Raw genomic sequence first — 11,406 nt, forward strand, 5'->3', positions numbered from 1 at the left:
GAGCTCCTGTACAGGTGGGCGGAGCAAGCAGAGCACACTACACGGCAGCCTCGATCACTGCTTTCTGCCCAGCAGACATCGGAGCTCTCCTCTCCTCTCCTCCTCTGCACACTGAAGATAAGAGACAGATAGCAGACTGCATTTCCTCCTCCTGTGAGTCCCAATGTGTCCTGTCCTGTTTTACTGTGCAATGCTGTGCTGTAAACCTGTACTGACCCTTGCAGTGCAGGTTTACTAAAGAGAAAGTAAAATGCTTTGAATAGGTTAGGAATATACTGGGACTTTTCAGGCTCCACATACTGTAGATGTATTCCACATACACACTGTAACTTAATGAAAATCCTGCCTTTTAATAAGATATAATGTGTGTATGTGGAATACATCTACAGTATGTGGAGCCTGAAAAGTCCCAATATATTCCTAACCTATTCAAAGATGTGATCATAAACAAGTGATATGTTGCAGCCCAACTCCAGCAAAGTGAAACAGTCCACCATTGCAGTGCTGGGGGAAATAGCCTCATGTATACTTTCTCCAGCCAGCTACAGTGCTCTCCTCTACCACCCAAAGTCTCATCACATACCATACAGGAACATTAACCCTGTATGGTATGATGAGGCTGGAGTGTGACCCATTCACAGTTTACCCAGGAGCTTCCGAGGACCAGTCACAGCACTGGAGAGAGCCTACTGCAACAAGGAATTAAGGTAAAGCTGGGTACACATGAAACAAAATTTGTTCGGTTCAGCAGGGACCAGCTGAATTTTGATCTATGTGTGGCCTTGCCTGTTTGAAGCTGCCTGTCAGAATGGGAGCTTCTGTAGAATGGTAGCCTGCTGAAAATCCTTGTTTGATCAGCAGCTTGCAGCCAATCAGCTGCAATGCTGATCAGTGTACTCTGACAGAGAAGAGTCCCCAGCGTCAGAATACGTCTCGTGGAGGGGATTTCTTCATCCACCTTTTGTGTGGATGGATGAATCTGTAAGTGTTTTTTTTTTCAATTCAGCCCACTGGCTGAACAACAAAAAAGAACCTATGCATGTGTGCCAGTTTAAGTGCCGAATCACAATATTGCAATGCCAGACATCGCATGTGATTTGCACCACATTGTTGTGCAGATCACATGCGATGTCTGTGCAATGTGATTTCAGCCATACAAACTTTTTGGCTGAAATCACATCCCATTTGCTCAAAAATGTAGCAGGGCCCTTTTTTTGGTTTGCACTGGAATCGAATTGCATGGCTGTTCACAGCTATGCGATCCAATTCCTGCACCATTTCACAGTTTGCACTGTGATCCATTTTTTTTTACATGCTAGTATTAGGAATATACTGGGACTTTTCAGGCCCCATTGCAAGGGTTGATTTTTTGTTTTTTTCCTGAAGTTGGGTTTTAAACGTTTATTATGAAAAAAATTCAGGGAAGACATTTGGCTCAGACAGGTACATAAGTTGATGGTTTAATGTATATATTGAGTGTTTGTATGTATGCATGCATATATGAAATGCCTCATAGGGGTAAATTATTCAGTCCTGAGTGACCTTTGCACTCTATACATAGGTGTAATTATCAAGTGTGGTTATCAGGCATGGGTAAAATGATTGGTCACGCACAACCAGGGGGGGGGGGGGCGCAGTTTGGCATGTTCGCCCTGGGCGCTGGATGACCTTGTCCCAGCACTGTGTGCTCCCCCCAAACTTATACCCACTCCCAGAATGCTGTGCGGCAGTATCTGCCTTCCTGGGGTAGATACAAGCCTGAATGTGCCCCTGATTGGGTTTCCTCCACTGCCCAATGATACCCCTCTCATGGAGCCAGTGGAGAGACTCCCCTTCCAATGGCAACACCTGAAAGACATGACAGCCAAGCTGAAAATCAGGGCCCTGCTGTTAGGCAGCCAAGGGCCACTATACTTTTGCCTAGCACCTACCTTGTAGGGTGCTACATATATATATATATATATATATATATATATATATATATATATATATATATATATATATGCAGTATCTCACAAAAGTGAGTACACCCCTCACATTTTTGTAAGTATTTTATTATATCTTTTCATGTGACAACATCAAAGAAATTACACTTTGCTACAATGTAAAGTAGTGAGTGTACAGCTTGTATAACAGTGTAAATTTACTGTCCCCTCAAAATAACTCAACACACAGCCATTAATGTCTAAACTGCTGGCAACAAAAGTGAGTACACCCATAAGTTAAAAAGTGCAAATTGGGCCCAAAGTGTCAATATTTTGTGTGGCCACCATTATTTTCCAGCACTGCCTTAACCCTCTTGGGCATGGAGTCCACCAGAGCTTCACAGGTTGCCACTGGAGTCCTCTTCCACTCCTCCATGATGACATCACGGAGCTGGTGGATGTTAGAGACCTTGCGCTTCTCCACCTTCCATTTGAGGATGCCCTACAGATGATCAAAAGGGTTTAGGTCTGGAGACCTGCTTGGCCACTCCATCACCTTTACCCTCAGCTTCTTTAGCAAGGCATTGGTTGTCTTGGAGGTGTGTTTGGGGTCGTTATTATATTGGAATACTGTCCTGCGGCCCAGTCTCCAAAGGGATGGGATCATGCTCTGCTTCAGTATGTCACAGTACATGTTGGCATTCATGGTTCCTTCAATGAACTGTAGTTTTCCAGTGCCGGCATCATTCATGCAGCCCCAGACCATGACACTTCCACCACAATGCTTGACTGTAGGCAAGACACACTTGTCTTTGTACTCCTCACCTGGTTGCCGCCACACACATTTGACACCATCTGAACCAAATAATTTTATCATCAGACTACAGGACATGGTTCCATTAATCCATGTCCTTAGTCCGCTTATCTTCAGCAAACTGTTTGCAGGCTTTCTTTTGCATCATCTTTAGAAGAAGCTTCCTTCTGGGATGACAGCCATGCAGAGCACTTTGATGCAGTATGCGGCATATGGTCTGAGCACTGGCAGGATGACACCCTAACCCCTTCAACCTCTGCAGCAATGCTGGCAGCTCTCATACATCTATTTCCTAAAGACAACCTCTGGATATGATGCTGAGCACGTCCATTCAACTTCTTTGGTCAACCATGGCAAAGCCTGTTCTGAGTGGAACCTGTCCTGTTAAACTGCTGTATGGTCTTGGCCACTGTGCTGCCGCTCACTTTTAGTGTCTTGGCAATCGTCTTATACCCTAGGCAATCTTTATGTAGAGCAATAATTCTTTTTTTCAGATCCTCAGAGAGTTCTTGGACATGAGGTGCCATGTCGAACTTCCAGTGACCAGTATGAGAGAGTGAGAGCAATAACACCAAATTTAACACACCTGCTCCCCATTCACACTTGAGACCTTGTAGCACTAACAAGGGGGTGTACTCACTTTTTTTGGCAGCAGTTTAGACATTAATGGCTGTGTGCAGGGGTGGGTTGGCCCGGGGGGCAGGGTGGCAGTTTCCCCCCAGGCCGCACTTATATTCAAAACTGCTGGTGGCTGCTGCCCACTGACATTTTTTTTTGGGGAGGAAGGAAGTTGAGGTGGGGGCACGGCCACAGCGGCTTCCAACTAACTGTAGGCAGAGGCTGCCTCAGCAGGGAGGGGTGAAAATGGGAGGGAGAGGCTGAGCGCTGCTGGATTACAAACAGAGTGGGGATCTCCCGCTTACCTGGCGGCCGCTGTCATATGAAGCCCGGCCTCCTGGACCGCCTCCTATGATAGACAGCACATTGGTGACATCTATCATAGGAGCCGGTCCAGGAGGCAGGACTTCGTATGACAGTGGCAGCCGTGTAAGCGGAAGATCAGACTGCACTGTTGAGGCTGTGAAATACAGCGGCTCTCCTCTCTCTTCATTGCAGACTGCATTGGATGGGCATGCACTGGTGAGGCTGCTTTGGTTGGGCATGCACTGGTGAGGCTGCATTGGATGGGCACTGATCAGGCTGCATTGGATGGGCATGCACTGGTGAGACTGCATTGGATGGGCACTGTTTGAGCTGCATTGGATGGGCATGCACTAGTGAGGCTGCATTGGATAGGCATGCACTGGTGAGGCTGCATTGGATGGGCATCCACTGGTGAGGCTGCATTGTATGGGCACGCACTGGTGAGGCTGCATTGGATAGGCACTGATCAGGCTGCATTGGATGGGCACTGATTAGGCTGCATTGGATGGGCAAGGACTTGTGAGGCTGCATTGGATGGGCACACACTGGTGAGGCTGCATTGGATGGGCACGCACTGGTGAAACTGCATTGAATGGGCACTGTTTAGGCTGCATTGGATGGGCACGCACTAGTGAGGCTGCATTGGATGGGCACGCACTGGTGAGGCTGCATTGGATGGGCACACACTGGTGAGGCTGCATTGGATGGGCACTGGTGAGGCTGCAGTGGATGGGCACTAATCAGGCTGCATTGGATGGGCACTAATCAGGCTGCATTTGATGGGCACCGATCAGGCTGCACTGTTGAGGCTGCACTGTGGAGGCTGCATTGAAGGGCACTGATGAGGCTGCATTGATGGGCACTAGTGACTCTACATTGATGGGCACTGGTGAGGCTGCATTGGATGGGCACTAATCAGGCTGCATTGGATGAGCACTAATCAGGCTGCATTGATTGGCACTGATCAGGCTGCTCTGAAGGGCACTGGTGAGGCTGCATTGAAGTGCACTGATCAGGCTGTATTGACGGGCACTAGTGACACTGCATTGATGGGCACTGGTGGGGCTGCATTGGATGGGCACTGGTGAGGCTGCATTAGGTGGGCACTGATCAGGCTGCATTGGATGGGCACTGATCAGGCTGCATTGAAGGGCACTAGTGACACTGCATGGATGGAAACTGATCAGGCTGCATGGTATGGGCACTGATCAGGCTGCAATGATGGGCACTGATGAGGCTGCATTGGATGGGCACTGATGGGGCTGCATTAGATGGGCACTGGTAAGGGTGCATTGATGGACACTGGTGAGGCTGCACTGATAGACACTGGTGAGGCTGCACTGATGGAGACTGGTGAGGCTGCATCAATGGGCACTGATGAGGCAGCATTGATGGACACTGGTGAGGCTGCATTGATGGGCACTGATGAGACTGAGCTGATGGGCACTGGTGAGGCTGCATTGATGGGCACTGACCAGGCTGCATTGATGGGCACTAGTGAGGCTGCACTGATGGGCACTGATGAGGTTGAGCTGATGGGTACTGGTGAGGCTGGATTCTTGAACACTGGTGAGGCTGCATTGATGGGCACTAATGAGGCTGAGCTGATGGGCACTGGTGAGGCTGCATTGATGGACACTGATCAGGCTGCATTGATGGGCACTGATCAGGCTGCACTGTGTAACGCTCCTGCGTTTTCTGAAACAAGATGGATTTGCAGCTGCAGAAAAACTCCACTCAGTAGTCATGTAGAGATACGTTGAAATACCAATTCCAACTCCCAAGACTCATCACTGTGGTCTGTCTGATTCAGCATACAAATATACACACTCAATAAGATGTTCCTGGAGTGATAGATGTATATAGCAGTATAGTGGTGATGAGTTGAAGAGACAGGTATGAACAGTGACAAATAGGTGAACAGCACTTGAGAGAAATGTTCATGAGAGTATAGATGGTAACAGGTAGGATGCAGATAGGTTAGCAATCATGTATGGTAGTAGGTGGTAGGACAGCAGATGACATACAGGAGAGACTAACCCAGTGCACGGATAGATGTTAGTAGGCTCAAGAGCTAGCAATCTAAAACAACAGTGCAGATGATAGTTACAGTCCTTAATATGCAGAGCTAGATAGTGTAAGCTTAGTCGGAAGGTTATGGAGGATTCCCCTGCGGGGTACTTATCACTAGTAGCAAGCAGTAGTAGAGAGGTTCGGTATGAGCGAGTGATCCGGTAGCGGGATACAGGGATCAGCAGCGAGGTTCCGACAGCGAGGTACGCTTGTAAGCATATGAGCTTCAAGGCAGGTTGAACGAACATGTGAGTGAGAACGCCGGCGGTTGAAATAGCCGCTCTGCGGCGCTCAGTGATGACAGCATCGGTCTTAAAGGTGTATGCGCACCTACCAGAAGAGAATGGTGGGACGCATACACTGAAGTGGAAAGTGGAATAAGGGTACCAGAGGTACCAGAACATTACAGTACCCCCCCTTAAGGCCGGCTCCGGAAGGCCTCTAGAACTGGTTTTTTCGGGTATTTTGCGTGAAAATTGCGAATCAGCCTAGGGGCATGTATATCAGAGGTATCCAGCCAGGTGTCGTCTTGGGGCCCATAGTTCTTCCATCGTACTAGATATTGGAGTCTTCTTCTGTGGATACGAGAATCCAGAATCTCCTTTATCTCATATTCTTCTCCGCCTTCAACTTGTACAGGAGGTGGAGGTGGGATGGTAGGCCTTATTCCTTGGTCAGGAACATGGGGCTTCAGTAGCGACACATGGAAGATGGGATGTATCTTGAGGTCTGTTGGTAATGTGAGCTGTACTGCAGCTTTTCCAATAAGTTTCCTGATTGGGAAGGGTCCCAAGAATAGAGGCCCAAGCTTTTTGCTAGGGATCTTTAATCTTAAGTTTTTTGTTGATAGCCAAACGAGGTCCCCAATAGCATACTGAGGAGAAGGTCTTCTACGAAGGTCATAGTACTTTTTTTGTTGACTATGAGCGTGTGAGATGGTAGTATTAAGTAAACCCAGAGAGTCTTTTATTTGGGTAAGATAGTCTGAGGCTACTGGGTTACTTGATGGAAGGATGCGTGGTGGAAGAATAGTGGGATGAAACCCATAGTTCAAGTAGAACGGACTCTGTTTGGTCGTACTGTGGGTTGCGTTGTTGTAGGCAAATTCTGCCAGAGGGAGGAGATCCACCCAATCATCCTGTAGGTATGATGTATAGCAACGTAAATATTGCTCGATGCACTGGTTGACTCTTTCAGTCTGTCCGTTGGTCTGAGGATGGTAGGGAGAAGTGAGCTTTCGCTCAATTCGTAGTATGTGGCATAGTTCTTGCCAAAACTTGGAGATGAATTGTGATCCACGGTCAGACAAAAGAGTTTTTGGAATACCATGTAACTTAAAGACATGTTTCATCAGTAGTTCCGCTGTTTGTTTGGACGAAGGTAGTCTGCGAATAGCAACGAAATGTGCCATCTTTGTCAGATGGTCCACTGACACTAAAATGGTATTAAATCCATTGGAAGGTGGTAGTTCTACTATAAAGTCCAAGGACACAACTTCCCATGGAGTCTGGGGTATTGGTAGACTGCATAGTAGACCGGATGGTTTTGTAGTGTCAATTTTGGACCTGGCACAGACGTTGCATGAAGAGACAAATTTTTGTATAGATGTCTTCATATCAGGCCACCAAAACTGCCTGGTAAGCAAATTAAGGGTCTTTGTCATACCCATATGTCCTGCCATAGGCACATCATGTGACAATTCCAAGATCTTGGTGCGCATAGTAGGGGGTATGTAGAGTTTGTCGTTGTAGTAGAGGAAGCCTTCTGCATCAGCAGTTAGTTGTGGTGGAGGTGAATCCAGACCTATACTGTGCAGAATCTCGTCCTTCAAGGAACGGACAACCCCAATAATACGCTTGTAGGGTATTATAGGAACAGAAGGGATTTCGGAGCAATTATCTTCAGTTAATCGTGATAGCGCATCCGCTTTTTTATTCTTGTCTGCAGGTGTGTAGGTCACTAGGAAGTTAAATCTTAGGAAGAATAGTGGCCATCGTACCTGCCGGTGGGAGAGGGTTTTGTTAGTCTGAAGATATTGAAGATTTTTATGATCTGTATATATGAGTATTGGTAATCGGGTGCCTTCAAGTAGATGTCGCCAATTCTCCAGAGCCAGTTTTATAGCAAGCAGTTCCTTTTCACCCACTGGGTAATTCACCTCTGGGCTGCTTAGAGATTTAGAGAAGAAGGCGACTGGATGGAGTGGTGAAGTATTCGTTGGTCGTTGGGAGAGTACTGCTCCTACTGCCATATTTGACGCATCTACTTCCAGAATGTATTGGAGGGATGGGTCTGGATGGCGTAGTATGGGAGCAGAGGTAAAGCTTGTTTTTAACAAGCGAAAAGCTTCATTTGCTTCATCTGACCATTTAAATGGTTTCTTAATACTTGTGAGTTGTGTGAGAGGTCTCACAATGGCAGAGAAGTGCTTGATGAACTTCCTATAGAAGTTTGAAAATCCAAGGAATCGCTGTAATGCTTTGCGGGTGGTTGGTATAGGCCAATCCTGAATACAGGATATCTTACTCATATCCATCTTGATTCCTGTTTTGGATATGATGTATCCTAGGAATAATACTTCTTCTTTATGAAATAAGCATTTTTTTAGTTTCACGTATAGATTGTGTGTGAGTAATCTGGATAACACAAGTCTTACATGTTTTATATGTTCAGACAAGGATCGTGAATAAATAAGTATATCGTCCAGATATACCACAACACAGACATCAAGTAAGTCTCTAAGGATATCGTTTATGAATCGTTGGAAGGCTGCGGGAGCGTTACATAGCCCAAATGGCATTACAAGATATTCAAACAATCCGTATCTGGTTCTGAATGCTGTCTTCCACTCATCTCCATCATGGATTCGGATTAGATTGTATGCCCCTTTCAGGTCCAATTTTGAAAAGTAGGTAGCTCCACGCACTTGTTCAATGAGTTCAGGGATAAGCGGCAAAGGATAACGATCTTTTACTGTAATGGCGTTCAATTGCCTATAGTCGATAATAGGCCTGAGACTTGAGTCTTTATTGCGGACAAAAAAAAGTCCTGCAGCTGTGGAAGAAGTGGAAGGTCTAATAAAACCTTTTGTCAAATTCTCATCCAAGTATTCCTTGAGATGGGAAAGTTCATCCTGCGAAAGAGGATAAACATGACCAAAAGGCAATTTAGAATTAGGGAGTAGATCAATAGTGCAATCATAATCTCTATGGGGAGGCAGTATTTGAGCATTTTTCTCAAGAAAAACTTCGGACAGATCCTGATAGCATAGTGGTGCAATCTCATCTGACACCACAGACAGGATCTTTCCATAAGACGGGAGGTTACACGTACTCTCGCAATAGTAAGAGAGGAAGGTTAGGGTCCGTTTCTTCCAATCTATGGTTGGTTGATGTGTGTGTAACCAGGGAAGTCCCAAAACAATGGGAAAGTGGGGCGAAGACAATAGGTCGAAGGTAGTGGTCTCCGTATGAGACTCGTTAGTAGTGACTAGGAGTGCTTGTGTCTGATTAGTGATTGGGCCAGAAGATAACGGAATACCATTAATAAGACTCACAGAGACAGGCTTAGGTTTTGAAATAATAGGTACTTTATTTAAAGTAGCAAAACGTATATATCGATATAATTTCCGCAAGATCCTGTGTCGATCATGGCCTTAGTGGTAATCCTAGTCTGGTCCCACTGCAATGTCAAACGAACAAAAAGATAAGGGTTAGTAAATTAAGTTGTCAATCCCCCTAGGAGGACATGTGAACACTCACCCTCTTTTTTGCGGACAAGGGGACAGACGCTTATCATGTGATCCGGGGATGCGCAGTACAAGCAAAGATTACTGGATCGTCTCCTGGCTCTTTCAGCAGTTGATAAAGGTGGGCGTATGGTTCCTACCTCCATAGGAGTAGGGTCAACGGCCGAAATCCGAGAAGGACTGGACAATGGCATTCCCATTTTTTCAGCCTTTCTTTCTCGCAGCCTCCTGTCTATGTTGATACTGAGTTGTATCAAGGCATCCAGGGTGTCCGGTAAATCCGCTCGGGCGAGCTCGTCTTTAACGGCTTCTGATAGGCCGAGTCTAAATTGAGTTCTCAGAGATGTATCATTCCACCCTGAATCAAGGGTCCATCTTTTGAACTCTGCTACAAAGTCTTCTACAGGTCTCCTACCTAGTTTCAAGGACCTCAATTGAATATCGGCAGTACTCTGCCTATTGGGGTCATCATATAGACTAGCGAGTTCCGCTAGGAATAAAGCATAGGAGTTGAGAAGCTGATCATTTTTCTCAAAAAGAGAGTCTGCCCAGGCCCGTGGATCACCCGTTAGGTATGAAATAATAGTACAGACTTTGATATGATTAGTAAGGTAGGTACAAGGTTTTAGCAAGTAACTGACAGGCGTTTTTGAATTCACAAAATTTTTTTGCGATCACCTGTAAACACTAGAGGAGGATTTATTTTGGGTTCAGGGGGCTGAGCAGCGGCAAGTTGTGATAGACGGGTTACCTGCTGCTTCAGAGCCTGATTGTCTTCTTTTAATTCAGTAAGAGCGTGTATTAACGCAGTCACTTGTTGTTTTAATTGTGTCACTTGAGTGGGTAAATCTGCTGAATCCATTTTAGGTTCGTTCAATCTGTAACGCTCCTGCGTTTTCTGAAACAAGATGGATTTGCAGCTGCAGAAAAACTCCACTCAGTAGTCATGTAGAGATACGTTGAAATACCAATTCCAACTCCCAAGACTCATCACTGTGGTCTGTCTGATTCAGCATACAAATATACACACTCAATAAGATGTTCCTGGAGTGATAGATGTATATAGCAGTATAGTGGTGATGAGTTGAAGAGACAGGTATGAACAGTGACAAATAGGTGAACAGCACTTGAGAGAAATGTTCATGAGAGTATAGATGGTAACAGGTAGGATGCAGATAGGTTAGCAATCATGTATGGTAGTAGGTGGTAGGACAGCAGATGACATACAGGAGAGACTAACCCAGTGCAAGGATAGATGTTAGTAGGCTCAAGAGCTAGCAATCTAAAACAACAGTGCAGATGATAGTTACAGTCCTTAATATGCAGAGCTAGATAGTGTAAGCTTAGTAGGAAGGTTATGGAGGATTCCCCTGCGGGGTACTTATCACTAATAGCAAGCAGTAGTAGAGAGGTTCGGTATGAGCGAGTGATCCGGTAGCGGGATACAGGGATCAGCAGCGAGGTTCCGACAGCGAGGTACGCTTGTAAGCATATGAGCTTCAAGGCAGGTTGAACGAACATGTGAGTGAGAACGCCGGCGGTTGAAATAGCCGCTCTGCGGCGCTCAGTGATGACAGCATCGGTCTTAAAGGTGTATGCGCACCTACCAGAAGAGAATGGTGGGACGCATACACTGAAGTGGAAAGTGGAATAATGGTACCAGAGGTACCAGAACATTACACACTGATGGGCACTAATGAGGCTGCACTGATGGGCACTGATGAGGCTTAGCTGATGGGTACTGGTGAGGCTGCATTAATGGGCACTGATTAGGCTGCACTGATGAGGCTGCATTGATGGGCACTGATCAGGCTGCACTGATGGGCACTAATGAGGCTGCACTGATGGGCACTGATGAGGCTGAGCTGATGGGTACTGGTGAGGCTGCATTGATGGGCACTGATCAGGCTGCACTGATGAGG

The sequence above is a fragment of the Pelophylax lessonae genome, assembly GCF_965119305.1.
Source record: "Pelophylax lessonae genome assembly, chromosome: 1".
Taxonomy (NCBI): Eukaryota; Metazoa; Chordata; class Amphibia; order Anura; family Ranidae; genus Pelophylax; species Pelophylax lessonae.